Consider the following 14,536-nt stretch of genomic DNA (forward strand, 5'->3'; position numbering starts at 1 on the left):
ATAAAAATGTATGTAAAGGAGCCTTAGTAGGAGCAATAAAATTCATTCTTTTAACCTAATTACACTGAATTAATTATTGTGTAAAATAATGTATACAAAAGCTACTTTCTAGCCAAGCGTTTAGTATGTTTGTCTTTTATGATTTTGTTATCTATTTTCTGTCGACACAAAATTTTGGTAATGAAAAGCATCATATAGAATTTGAATTAATGTACAGGCTCTGGTTTAGAAAACCAGAAAGAAGAGGCTAGGCGCTGTTTTGAAATCTTTGAGTTTTACGTCCCACGTATGTGCCGTGCAGGCTAAAGGGGCATAATGATAAGAAATGAATGAAATGGTGGAAAGAGGAAAGTAAGATGAAACGGGAGAACCGCGGGAAAACCCACGCACTTGGTGTTTGTCCATCACAAAGCCCACATGACTAGAGCTCGGATCCAACGAAAGACCCCACGCACCAGCGACCAACAATCTACAACTGAATCCCCGCAGCCCTAGGGTAACTGTTATGGTGAGTACATAATATTGAATTTAAAAGCTTCTTCACGTTTGTATACACTAAATTCAATGGTGACGTCAGGTTAGTGAAGTTACTGCCACGATACTTCAGTTCCATGCAAATAAAATACTTCTTATGCATTTGCCACATAAAAGATCAGCTAAGTATCTGTTCGACAATATACTCTTTCTGTATGTGCAGAATACATCACTATTATCCACTTTACATTCGTCTCGAGTTGTTGCAAACAAGACTACCTTACGCACTGCCTTTCTTGCACTTTACCATCTCTTTCCTCCTGTTGAGTTATGTAATGATCCTCATCCATCTTGCATATACTTGTGATATTTCATCTTTATTTATGTGTAAGGGAACACGGAAGATTTATGTGTAAAGGTCGTTCCACATAACCCTCTCTCTTCCCGACACTTCATTTATGACATTTGCGCAATCCTTCGAGTCCTTCATACAATCCCTATTGATCTCTTTGTCTTTAGAAGGGCCATGTTATGTTCTTTTGTGGATTATCTGTAACCACAGTTCTATGAATTGTCTTTCCAGTCATTCTTCCACATAAAAAATCGTAAATATTCCTAACAACGTAATACGAGGAATATCCAGGGGATTTTGAAAGAAGCAAAACTAATTAATAAACAAAGGCCAGGAAATAAGTCAAACTTATGGCACATATTGCAGTCGGCTGTGAAATTAGGTATGAACTTCTCTGCTTTTCCTAGAATTACAACACATAAAATCAATAACATAAATGTGTTGAATCTTACAGAATTTGTGCATCAGGGTAAGGCTAAAGAACGATTAGAATTTGAGCAGGATAGCGCATTCGTGGGCCCTGAACTTTCTCGATTTGAGCAGAATAATGCTAAGCTATCGCGTTCCGGAGTCCTCATGTAGTAATGCGTGGCAGACAAACCGGAACGTATGGGCAAGCACCAGTAAAATCCGTCATAAAATGTCATATTATCAACAGTGTTACCAGGAACGTATGCAGGAATTTATTTCTTGACGGAGTCCAAAACTTTTTGAGAGGTCCAAATTCAATACAATGATAAATTATATTAAAATTTGTAAATTCATCCTTAAAATTAGAGTACATTTACAGAAAGTCGAGATTTCAGAAGATCCGGAACCCCGGAACGGAGATTTCAGATTCCTTCCGTACGTCCCTGCTAGTTGCTCTTTCAAATTGAGCCCATGGTCAGCCTACAAGAATGTGGCTTCTAGTACCGCAAATCTGGAACTGAACGCGACAATGATGTGTGTGTTCAGAAGTAATGGATATAAAAGAGTCGTATGTAGTGACGATTTAAAAGCGGAACGAGCAATGTGATCATACTATGGAATGAGAAACATCTTGTCCGCAAGACCATGACAAATCGTACAGCAGTGTTCACATTGGCTGGAAAACAATAAATGGTTGTAAATTAATCTGCGTCATGTAACAAAATTCATCACAAGACGAATTCTGATCCGGGCCAAATGAGCAAAGGCGAACAAACACCCAAATGCCCATTACACAATTGTTAATTGATACTCTCAGGCGTAGTTTAACTAATACCAATAAAAGTGAAATGAGAAGGTGGGAGGAATCCTAGTCCAATATTTTACTTGACATACGTTCTTTAAATTTTGTGTTAAATTAAAGAGTTCCATATAAGTAAGATATACGAATAATTTCCAGTAGCTAATATTTCTCAAACTATATAAATAACCTGGGTTATAAACGGCATGCATAAATGAAAATTTATGAATTTAAAGAAATCCTCTTTATAATGAAACTCTTCTCAAATGAATACAAACAAAATGTAATGATTCCCCAATAATAATATAAAAATAATAAATAGGGAATCATATGGAAAACCAAACTGTATTTCAGCTATTCTTCTAAAGTTAAGTCTTTTGATTTCAAGACGAACACACAACATACAAGGATTTGCTTTCTATGTAGCATACGTTCAATATTTTGACAAAATAATAATTTAGAATTGCTCTTATTGGGAAAATGATATACAATATTACAAAGTAAATCAAGAACTTACCTAATATAGAGTATAGATTAATTTATGAACAGCAAGTCCTTGTTATACATGACTCCACCATTCAGCCTAGGTGCTTATTAAAAAAGTATAGCAGGTACACGGAGTGGGAGATAACTACCCTACTTAGCTCGTAGATTGTTGAATATACTAATGTTGAAGAAATAATTCCGAATGATTGACTTAATTTATAGATTTCTATTCCATCACCCACACTCGTGGAAAATTCCATACTACCAACAGAACGTCAAAATGGTAATATGAATGATCAATCAATGGGATACGAACAAAATCTCGCGGCCGAAACATCGCCGCCCAAAATCTCGCCGGCCAAAACCCCGCGGGACAAAATCTCGCCGCCCAAAACCTCGCGGGACAAAATCTAGCCGGGCCAAAACCTCGCCGCCCAAAACTTCGCGTGGCCAAAACCTCGCCACCCAAAACCTCGTGGGACAAAATCTCGCCGGGCCAAAACCTCGCGTTGCCAAAACCTCGCCGCCCAAAATCTCGCCGGGCCAAAACCTCGCCACCCAAAACCTCGCCGCGAATGAAACTTTTCTTTAAAATTTACCCAATGAGTTTCTGAATATGCAATTCCACATTACAAATAATAATAATAATAAGAAGAAGAAGAAGAAGAAGAAGATACAAAACATCGTGTGCGTGGGCTTTCTCGGGTTATTCCCGTTTCCTCCCACTTTCTTTATTCGATCATTTCCTTCATCCTAGTCATCTACGTCTCCTTTAACCTACAGGACATAATCAAGGGACGTCGTAAAAACTCATATATCATTTCATACTTTCATAAATATTAAATTTTTGTTAAAATTTTAAGTTTTTGGATGTTCCAAAGTTCACGAAACTAACCCCGTTAGTTGTCATTACCTTCCTTATGCAGACTTCCTTTCCCCATAACCAGTTTAAAAACATTCTGTCGCCCTACCTTCACATTGAAATCCTCTAAGACAGAAATAGAATTTTCATATGGTATCGCGGGACTTGGTCAAATACCCGTGATACTTCTACTGAAACAGCGTCTTTTATACCATCATCCTTATCATCCGTTGGAACATTTACATTTTGGTCAGGCGAGATTTTAAGTATGGCGATATTTTGGGGCGCGAGGTTTTGGCAAGGCAAGGTTTTGGCCCGGCGAGATTTTGGGTGGCGAGGTTTTGGCCAGGCGAGGTTTTGGCCCCGCGACGTTTTGGGCGGCGAGGTTTTGGCCAGGCGGGGTTTTGGCCAGGCGAGATTTTGTCCCGCGAGGTTTTGGGCGGCGAGGTTTTGGCCAGGCGAGGTTTCGGCCCGGAAAGATTTTGGGCCGCGAGGTTTTGGGAGGCGAAGTTTTGGCCAGGCGAGGTTTTGGTCCGCGAGGTTGTCGCCGCAAGGTTCTGGCCGCGAGGTTTTGTACCCAAACCCAGTCAATTAAAGAAACAATTTCCACAGAATGTCAATTATAATGTAATTTTAAACACCATATTATGCATTGGATTGCACTATAAAATCGAGAATCACTGCCACAAAACTTCACTCCTTTCATCTCATACAAATAATCTTATCAGACCTCTTCGGAAAGGCGTTGCCCGTTCCCCATTTCACACTTATTATGCAGTACAAACTCCAGCGCGCTTTTTCTATCCAGCCATACTTCGGCATTCCACCACTCAAAACGAGTGGCGCTCTAAGTAATATTATCATGTATAGCGCGCTGGTCTTCCGATAATTTCGAAATACGTAAATAATACATTTATATGAAGGAGGTCAGATAGATCCCACTTCACATAAATTATTTTTTTATTAAATTACCATATTCTCGATTAACGAGAAATCGTTTCAGTCAACGATTCAACTTCTTCTGCTGAATATTGAATTGACGGTACGTACGTCTTTATATCGACTTCTATTGACCAAAAATCACACAAATATTTCTGGCTACAGTGGTCGCCTTGTCACTATTGCTCGAACACTAAATGGCAAAGAGTTCTGATGTTGGACCAATACCGCTTCAGAATTTTTTTTTCAAGTCACAGTACAGTGACACTATTTGATTATCTTCTTATGGAATAAAACTTTTTAGATTGGAACTTCATTTCAACTTTGGAGATTATCGTTTTTACATTTTATCTTTTTATTTTCGTCTTGCACTTTTGTTATTCTATTTTTTGCTTCAGCCATATTGTGCAGTAATATTTGAGTTCGCATAATACAGACGATGTAAGCAGTTGCAAGATTTTTTACATGTTACTAGTAGTATCCTAGACTTGGCGTAATTACCTGCACGTGTTGGTAAATAAGCTAATTTGTAACACTTTTGCCTTTTGCCTTGTGTACAAAATAGAAATGAGTCGCATCATTGCCACAATTTTTTCTACACGCAGAAAAGGCTACTCTGCAACTCAAATATGTTGTTCTTTGTGTTTCATAAAAATTAAGGCTGTAAAAAAATCCAAAACCCTTAACATGTCACATTTATCTGTACCTAACTTATATAATTTCGAAAAGAGTTTATCAAATGATCTACTACAAAATTCCAAAAATGTTATGTGAGTATTATCTCGTAATCCCCAAAATCTAACATCATGTTCTTCAGGTTATATAAAGGTTACCAAAAAAGTTCTGTCGCATTTTGTGGAGGTCTGTTTTCAATTGACCATCACATCGTGAGTTTAAGGAGAATAGAGAAAAGGCGAAGGTCAGTTGTTGGTATTGGTATATCCAACATAATACTTGGTTGTTGCAGTCAGTTACACCGTGAACTTGCGTAAGGATAGAGTGAACATGGGATCTCCACAGAGCGTGTCATACGGGCGTGTATACTGTACGAGTTCAAACTGGTGTCAAACACCACTGCAGCGGGACGGAAAATATGCCAGGCCTTTGGTGAGGGTGTCGTGATTACACAGACAGTTCAGCGGTGGTTTAACAAAGTTAAGGACGGTAACGAAAAGCTCAAAGACGTACCACGTGCCGGAAGACCAACACATGCACAAAATGAATATTTTAAGGCAACAATAGAGGCGAAAACTGGCCACAAATGTGAGGAACTGGGACTACAATTCAGTGTGAGTAGAGAAACCATTCAGCTGGCACCTCCATCTACTTAAGAAGCACTACAAATTGGCTCGATGTGTCCCATATTATTTGACTCCGGGCCAGAAGGCAACGCGAGGAGACACTTATGTTTCTTTGGTGTCTCGTCTGAGGAAGGAACCATTTCTGAACTGAGTGTTGACAAGTGATGAGAAGTGGGTTCTGTACGAAGCTCCACGGCTCCGTGGCTATTGGTTAGCATCCCATGAACCGGTTAAAAAACAGCCGAAATCAGCTCTGCACCAGAAGGTCCTCCTGTGTGTTTGGTGGACTGCTCGCGGCGTCGTGCATCGGGAACTGCTTCCAGCTGGGCAGAATATCAATGCAACTTATACTGTCAGCAGTTGATCCGCATTCAAGAAAAACTCAAAACGCTGAAGCCAGCACTTCTGAATCACAAAGGGATCCTCCTGTTACAGAACAACGCTAAGCCCCAAATAGCTAGGATGACCTAGGACACCATTCTACGCCTTGGATGGGAAACACTATTGCATCCGCCATACTCCGCGGACATTGCACCTCCTATTATCACCTGTTCCATTGTTTGAATAATCACCTTAGAGGACGCCAGTTCAAATCCCTAGTAGAGGTGCAAAATGCACTTGATACCTTCTCTGCTTTACGGCCCACCAAATTCTACCGCGATGGGATCCATGACCTTCGAGAACGTTGACAGAAGGTCGAAGGTCGAAGGTCGTCGATGCTGATGGGGACTATGTTTGATCTTCCTGGTTCGTTTTAGGTGACATATCGATGTTCGAAGGTGGTGGATGAAAAAGCGATAGAACTTTCTTGGTTACCTTTATAATTATTAGTGATCTGAATATGACGTGGAATACCCTATTTTTATCCACTGATATGTTTAAGGATAATACAAATTCAAAGTAGAGCGCCACAGAGTTTGTGGCGCTCTACTTGGATGCCGGAACTTTGGGAAGTATTTATACCAAAAACATAGAGACACCTGGAATAAAAAGTATTTTGTTTTGGCATCATGACCAATGAAAAATTTGTCAAGATAAAGATGAAATTACAAATACTTTCTTTTTTTTATTTTTTTTATCTTATTTTACAAAGTTAAGGTTAATCATGTCTTTACTCCCACTTGACCATGCAACGATCATGATTAATGTAATAATAATAATAATAATAATAATAATAATAATAATAATAATAATAATAATAATAATAATAATAATAATAATAATATCCAATATGCATAAAATATAAAACACTCACAATCACACACACATACATATCACATGATATACACACATAGATTACTAAAAATAACCATATACATTTAGTGAATAAAAGAACAAATAAAAGGTAGGAAGAATAAAAATAAGCATATTTTTTTTTAGATGTTAGTAAGCCTTGATAGACTTATGGAGGGTGTGTACAACCGACTTCTTAAATAGATTTATTGTCTGAGATTGCCTTGTGTTGAATGGGAGGTCATTCCATGCACGGATAGTAGATGCAAAGATTGCGTTCGAGTAAAATTTTAACGAATGTAGAAGAAGAGAAAGGAGTTTATTTACATCTGATCTTGTATTGTGATCTTAGTGAGCATTTAGTGGTAGCAAACGTTGAAATAAGTAGGAAGGTTGTTCAAATCGCAAAGCCGTAAAGAGAAGTGTGAGTCGATGCAAATAACGTCTATCGGCAAGCTTAAAAAGGCTCAGCTTTCTGTAGTATGTGGTTAAATGATTTGATCTTTTAAGATTACAAGCAAGTAGGCATTTTGGATACGTTGCAAACGGTACGTTAATTCTTCATTTGAGTCAGGTAGAGCTATATCACAATATTCAAGGTGAGGAAATATTAGAGATTTCACAAGTAGTGGCTTTGTTTGAGCGGATAGAATTTTCTTTACCCTAGTGAGTGAATATAAAGACCAGAACGCTTTCTTAGATACATTGTTGATGTGATAGATATATAAGCCAGAAAGTATAGACCAACATAGGTGCACAAATACTTCCTTTCGAAGTTCTAGGCTGCCGAAAACATTAAAAAATGAACTTTAAAGATCCATAGCTCTAAAACTATAGAGCCTACGGCAGTCGGGTCAAGACTTCACTTAGGAACTAATATGTGCCCTATCTAAAAATCCATGTTTCAGAATCCTAAGGTACCCGCGCAACAATTTTTATCGAATGAGTTTGGCTACGGGGATGTAATTTGAAGTATTCAGCTACTACCTCTATAAAAATTGTTGCGGGATTACCGCAGGATTCTGAAACATGGATTTTTTGATAGGGCACATACTAGTTCCTGAGTGAAGTCTTGACCCGACTACGGTTGGACCCATAACTTTTGAGCTATGGGCCTTTAAAGTTCATTTTTTCACGTTTTCGGCAGCCTAGAACTCCGAAAGGAAGCATTTGTGCACCCAGATTGGTCTATACTTTTCGTCTTATCTTGATGTCAGGAATCATCTACCAAACGTTGTCGGTGTTGTTTTGAAACACCCTGTAAATATATAGGGTCAGTGAGGGTAATTATGAGGCACCCCTCACTGCTCTTCAACCCTGTAGGATAAATACAAATTAAGAGTACAGGCATTTAGTAATATCCTTCACAATGCTCTGTCTACATTTTTAAGTTTCAGTTTCCAAAAGTTTGGGTGTACCAACTTTTTTTAACAAACTCATTAAAAAAATTGTTTTGAAATTTGAAATCCTATCATTAACTTTTATATCTATTCATGCAGTAATATCACTGCTGTAAAACAATGGGTGTTGGTGTAAGCCTGGTAGGTCAGCAGTTACAGGTTAAGTTGAATTTGTATCTTGGGCTTTTGTTTCAGAGTTCAATTTTGTTGTTGTTGTTGTTGTTGTTGTTGTTGTATCACATTTTGCTTATATGAAGGGTAATTATGAGACGCATGTTAGAATCTGTTTCTCTATCCTAGTATGTTAAGTTTCAAAAAAGCTGTATTCTGTAGTTTAGGTAGTCCTATAATCCTGTTTCTTAGTAACTTTCGAAGTTGTAGACCCACATTATTTTGTTGAAAATAGCCTAGGCTGCATATTAATATACTGTACTAAAACATAAAGTAATAGAAGCAGCCTAAGTTGTTTTTAGTAAACAGCCTAGAACTTGGTGTAAATTTGTTTGATAAGCCTGTTTTGTGACCTGAAACTATCTTATATTGCCTATCAGCATACCAGGTCTATTTTAGTCAACTCACAAAAATGTTAGAATAACATCAGTAGCTATTTCCACTTTCTTTATTTTCTTATAACAGCCAAATATTTGTGTATTTTTTATGTAATAAACACAAAATAACTAAGACTTCTTTGTCTCATAATTGGACTCCTTCATATCTCAATATCACATACAGAAAGCTGGGGACAACAGGTGCCTCATAATTGCCCTCACTGACCACACACACACACACACACACATATATATATATATATATATATATATATATATATATATATATATATATATATATATATATATATATAATTTGTAGTCGCTAAGTTAACTAATATGTAAATCGAGATGATGCGAAGTACATCTTCAAGAACTATGAAAATACTGATATATCCTAGAGAACTACAACAAAACTTAATTAACTATTGTATTTCATATACACTGTAGGCCACTAAAATTACATCAGGAAAGAAAAGAGATCAATGGCAAATGTGTTAGAAAGAAATTTTATAGTGAGTGAAAGGTCCTTGCTAACCTATGCAAAGCGCGATGCTAAAGTTATATTAGGAACAGATATGAATATTACGTGGAACGACCATCAATATCAAAAGTAGGTGTGATAAAGCGAGATATAGAGAAGAAAAACGATGAATAATCTCCTGGGTATTGTTTGCAATATGATTTCGATACTTCCTAAATTCATCTTTCAAATCGTCAGGAGATGTCTGGTGTTGTGCAATTCAGGACCAAATAAAATTCGGGACGGGAGGAAATGACATTACAATTCAGTCATCGTTATCTCTCTTTAAGTGCACAAACGTTATTCAGTCGGTAGATAAAGATAGATCTATTCTGTCATTCTTCTTGTAATCTACCCTGATACCTGGTTACCGCTGAGATCACCATAGGTAGTATCAAGAGAGACTATTGTGGCGATGTGAAGAGGAGGCAGTGATATTCTTTTGGGCACAGTGCAGCTGTGTTTGACATGCAGATGGGTGGGAAAATCCAGTGTGTAATTTTAGTTCGCATTCAGAATCTACGCCTGGCATCCTGGTACAAGCGAAATAAGCTATATACCCCGCTCTCCTTTGGGAAATATCCATGACGTTATTACTTCTGTCTCTTTACTTTATCTGGTTACTTAGCATGACTCAATCTTCTAACAGGATAATATGCATTTCTATGCAAACAGAGTAAGCAGCATGCTCTATTTACAGTTAGTATACACTTTCCATCTTAGCCTATTAGGTCTTCCGAAATATATCCTAATGAGTGTGAGTGTGTAACACAGTGGAACTCGCTTGACCGCTATCTATGCTACGAGAATGATTATTATTCAGTATGAGAAATATAAAATGAATGTGAAATACTAAGCCCCAAGCAGACATTCATCATCTGTACAACTCAGTACCTGCCCGAACAGTTGCTTGTGTAGTCCCTTGAGAGGTTTCATCTGCTAAGGTGCCTTGCCTCACCAATATCCAATTCGTGAAAGTGAATAACAATTCATATTTTTAAAAAAAACGTCGGATTTGCCTACGATTGAATCTATAATTGTATCAGTTTACAACAGTTTCCTTCCAGTTGGAAATCTCTACCACATAAGCGTATTTTTCTTTGTATGGACGCATACAGAATGTTCGTTATTTTTTTATAAATGCTATACAAACTCAATATTGTAGTTGCTGTATTCATACTCCATTTTGTGGTAAATTGGTGATATTTTGCCTTATTCTTCATGTTATTTTTCCTATAAATTATATATTTTTAGAAAATTCTGAATAGAAATCAAAATTGTGATTAAAATATGGAAAGAAGTAAAAGCTCCAAACTAATATTAGTTCCTCTACAATGTATAGTCTTATTCGCCCTGAAACTGATAAAGAAACATATTCGCAGAAACAAAACAAGCTGTTGCAATAGTAAGTCTCTGGCACCATTTTGCAATTGCAATATCCCACGCACGTTACCATCAGTGATTTGCATACCCTAAAACAGCTTGCTGGCCACTATTACCGTACAAAATTTGCTGATCGTGAATATAGGTGTTCTTTAATTATAAATAGAACACGAAAATGAATCATGAGAGCTTTGAAATACCAAATTAAGTTCTCTTGTATCTGACAGTTGGAAATTAATTTCTGGTGGCCAATAGATGTGCTCCGCATCCTGCTTCTCTTTGTGCAATTATCCCTGTTGAATTTGTGTTACTATAGAAGAGAATGGTATTTTCTGAAACGGACGACTCCAAATATAAGATCTCGTATTATAATGTTAGTTTCAAAATTAGTATCTGATTGATAAGGAACATTTATAATCTCCCAAAATGATAAGTTATATAATATCCTTCCTCAGCAAGAACTTATGAAGTTCGCTCAAGACAGTGATCAACAAGTAAATGTTATTTATCTCTTACACCTGCGTGCTACCCAGGACTGTCTATTTTGCGAACCGGTCCCATATTGAATACCTGCTCCTAATTGTAGACTCTTATTCTCTTTGTCAAAGGGCTTCCATGTCTCTATGTTCAACAATTTGAAACAATCACGAAATAAATATATGATTTTCAGTTTTGTTTTTCTTTTTGAGGTGGAGTATCTAAAATTCGTGTCAGCAAATGATATATAAATATCTAATTAATATTTTATTTATTCAAAAGCTCTTATTCAAAAGCTCACATGTATCAAATTTTATGCCTCTATGTCCAGCGTTCCAACAGAAAAACATAATAATAGTAGAAAGCATGTTAAATTTCTTATATTCAAATATTCGGGGTGCAATTTCTCAAAACACCTCCTCAAACCCTGTATTCAAACCTAGGGGTACCAATGACACATATTATCATAGTTTAGCACACAGAGAAAATGATTTTTTCCTTAAATAGGTATGAATGTGTAGCTTTCGAATTTGCACTTAAATCAATTTTCAAGATTTTGTCATTATTTCTCTTTGAGTTTGATTTTATTTGGTTTGTTATCATTTACTTTTTTCTTCAAGTTAGATTGTATAATTTCCAGCTGAATGCTCCATGACGTCACAGTGTGTTGCTTTCTTGTCTGTAAAGCAAACAGAAAAAGCTACCAGAAACCGATCGCAACGAAGAACCAGTACTGATATGCAAACAACATTATACCTAGGTAACTATCGATGGGTTCGTAGCCATGCTACACGTTAATTCATGACTACATATATCCTACCCACACTTGTTTGTTTCATTATTTAACCTCGTCCTCTTACCTTATTGGCTCTAATATTTCTGCCTGCTATTTATTTGATTGTGAAAAAGCGCGCTCTTACATCATGCATTCAACAGTTCGAAATGACTGGACTCTGTACTACATTTATTACAATGAACAATAATCATGAAAGCTCAACGGATTGTGGTGGTGTAATGATAAGTGTAAAGTTAAACCCAGATGTGTAGTAGTAATCACACGGTGGAAATTAATTCAGTGCAGTAAATCTACTGAGATATGTGGAATTATTTATTCCATTGCCTCCTGATAACGTTTGGTTGCATAAAGCTCATAAAAATTTACATCTAAAGAAGCCATTGAGAGACAATGTTAGCAAATTAGAAAATAAATAAAAGAAGAATACGTCGATATATGTATTTATGGCATACAAAACCAGGATTCTTTTAGTTTCTCCCTCTATATATATGTATGCGAATATCCAGTCTCATAATTTCCTTTACGAAATCACTCATTTTCGTAGAATAAAGAACTAAAATATGGGGAATTCCTAATAGAAGAATAATTTAACACAGAACTTCCTCGGAGAAACTTTTTGCTTTTCGTCTGACCCTGCGTTTATAATGTCTCCCCAAGGACGCATTTTTGTACCGTGCGTTCAGTGGACTCTTTCTGGTTTTATTTTACTATCTTCTTTCCTCCTCCTATCTGACTATATGTGTCTCTGTGTGACATTGTATATGTGTGGGTATACTATATGTGTGCGCTTGCTCTAGTTCTGTCTTTTGTTCCACAACCAACGTTTTCAGTTCGCATACCAGGAAAATGTCTTTATGAAAAATGAAAGGTTCATTGTATTGCTCCTGTGACATTTCCTTTTACATTGTGAGAAGAGGTACCAGTACAAACACGACCAACAAAGATCCAAAGACAAATAATACATCTACGTTTACTGTGATGGATGTAGCTCTTGACTCTGCCCGTTGTCCATGTATTCATATATTCTACTCCGCCAGTTTTCCTATAGGCCCCATGTATACATGATGCTTCTTTCCGTTACATAACTTTGAGACAAATTTCATTGTTCCTCTTTTTGTATAGAGAATATGATGACCTACCAAAACCATTGTTTTAACTTTCCTATGTATACATTGCTTAAAACTACGGATTTCCATGGTATAAAAATAATTCGCGTGTTCATAGCTCAATGCTAACGATATTGAATTCAGTTTCCGAGGTAGAGTAGCTTGGATTCGATTTAAAGCAATCACTTTTATAGCGAGGGTTCGTAAGAAACCAACTTCTTTAAAAAAATTGAGTTTCGCTTCATAGTGTGAACTACGGTAGACTTTCAAATTATATGAATTGAATACACGCACTCAAAGATGGTGTTAGGTGCACGCGGGACCTAGTGCCAATAATGATCCCGTAGGCTAGAGTACTGGTAAAAATCGCCGAATCCCGAGGTGTGTGTGTATATATGTGTGTGTGGATGTGCGTGCGTGTGCGTGCGATGTGCTTTTGTATTTAATTCTTGGGCGAAACATGCTCAGAACACGGGTATCACTAAGCGCGTAGTCTAGGGCAGTTGCCCCATTAGCCAACCTCAATCTCCGCTTCTGCTCAAACTTGAAGTAGTACATCTATGACTACTGATTGCAATAGAGAAACTAGATCAAAGACTGAATACATTCTTCTCACGCTGAATTAATTGAAAAACAGCTTTTCTATATCTCTAACCGTTTTTCTCTATGAATATTAACACTGAAACCGGAAGTACTAGTAAATTTCAACCACTCCCTGTTACGGTAGAGTGTTTCAGATGGCGATGGAGTATCCTTTTCGGACGCAGATCCAATTGAAAATAACACTTGTTGCTATTTTACAGTTTCTTTCTAATGCGATGAATGTTGAAACCGGAGCGAGTTGAGTTTTACCACTTCCGGTTTGAGTAGAATTTTGGCAGAGAGGACAGAAATTATTTTTGGGATGCTGAATCGATTGCAAGAAAATGTTTATTGATGTTCGGAAATGCTAGGAAATTTCAACAACTTCCGGTTTTGATAGAGTGTTGTTGGTGGTCATGATACATTCGCTTGAGACGCTAAATCGATTGCAAGAAACAGGTTATCCCTTTGTTATCGATTTTATTCTGCGGTGGTAAGAATTGAAACCGAAAATAGTTTATTTCTACCATTTTCAGTTTGAATAGAGGGCCAAGGAAAGAGATTAAATCTATTTTTGGGACTTAGTATTGATTGCAAGGAACAGCTTATCAATGTCTTTATCGTCTTTATTCTACGGGAATCAGTATTGAAACCGGAAGTACTAGCTAATTTCAACCACTTCCGGTTTCCATAAAGTGCTGTGGGAAGTAATTATATGTTCCCTTGAAACGCTTTGTTGATCTCATACAATCTCTTGTCGCTATCTATTACCGTTTTTTTTTTATAGCGATAAACATTGAAACCGAAAAAGGTTTCTACTTCTTACGATTCGAATAGAGAGTAAATACAGGAGATGGAGCCTAT

The 14,536-nt window shown here is 37.0% G+C and overlaps 1 protein-coding gene across 1 annotated transcript in view; it reads left to right on the forward strand.

The window, feature by feature from the left end:
- The window catches only part of LOC145661599 (43 kDa receptor-associated protein of the synapse homolog), a 259,156-nt gene that overhangs the window by 66,803 nt on the left and 177,817 nt on the right, over positions 1 to 14,536 (forward strand). The window lies entirely within an intron of this gene.

This window comes from Thermobia domestica, chromosome 10, assembly GCF_964235325.1.
Source record: "Thermobia domestica chromosome 10, izTheDome1.hap1.1, whole genome shotgun sequence".
Lineage (NCBI taxonomy): Eukaryota > Metazoa > Arthropoda > Insecta > Zygentoma > Lepismatidae > Thermobia > Thermobia domestica.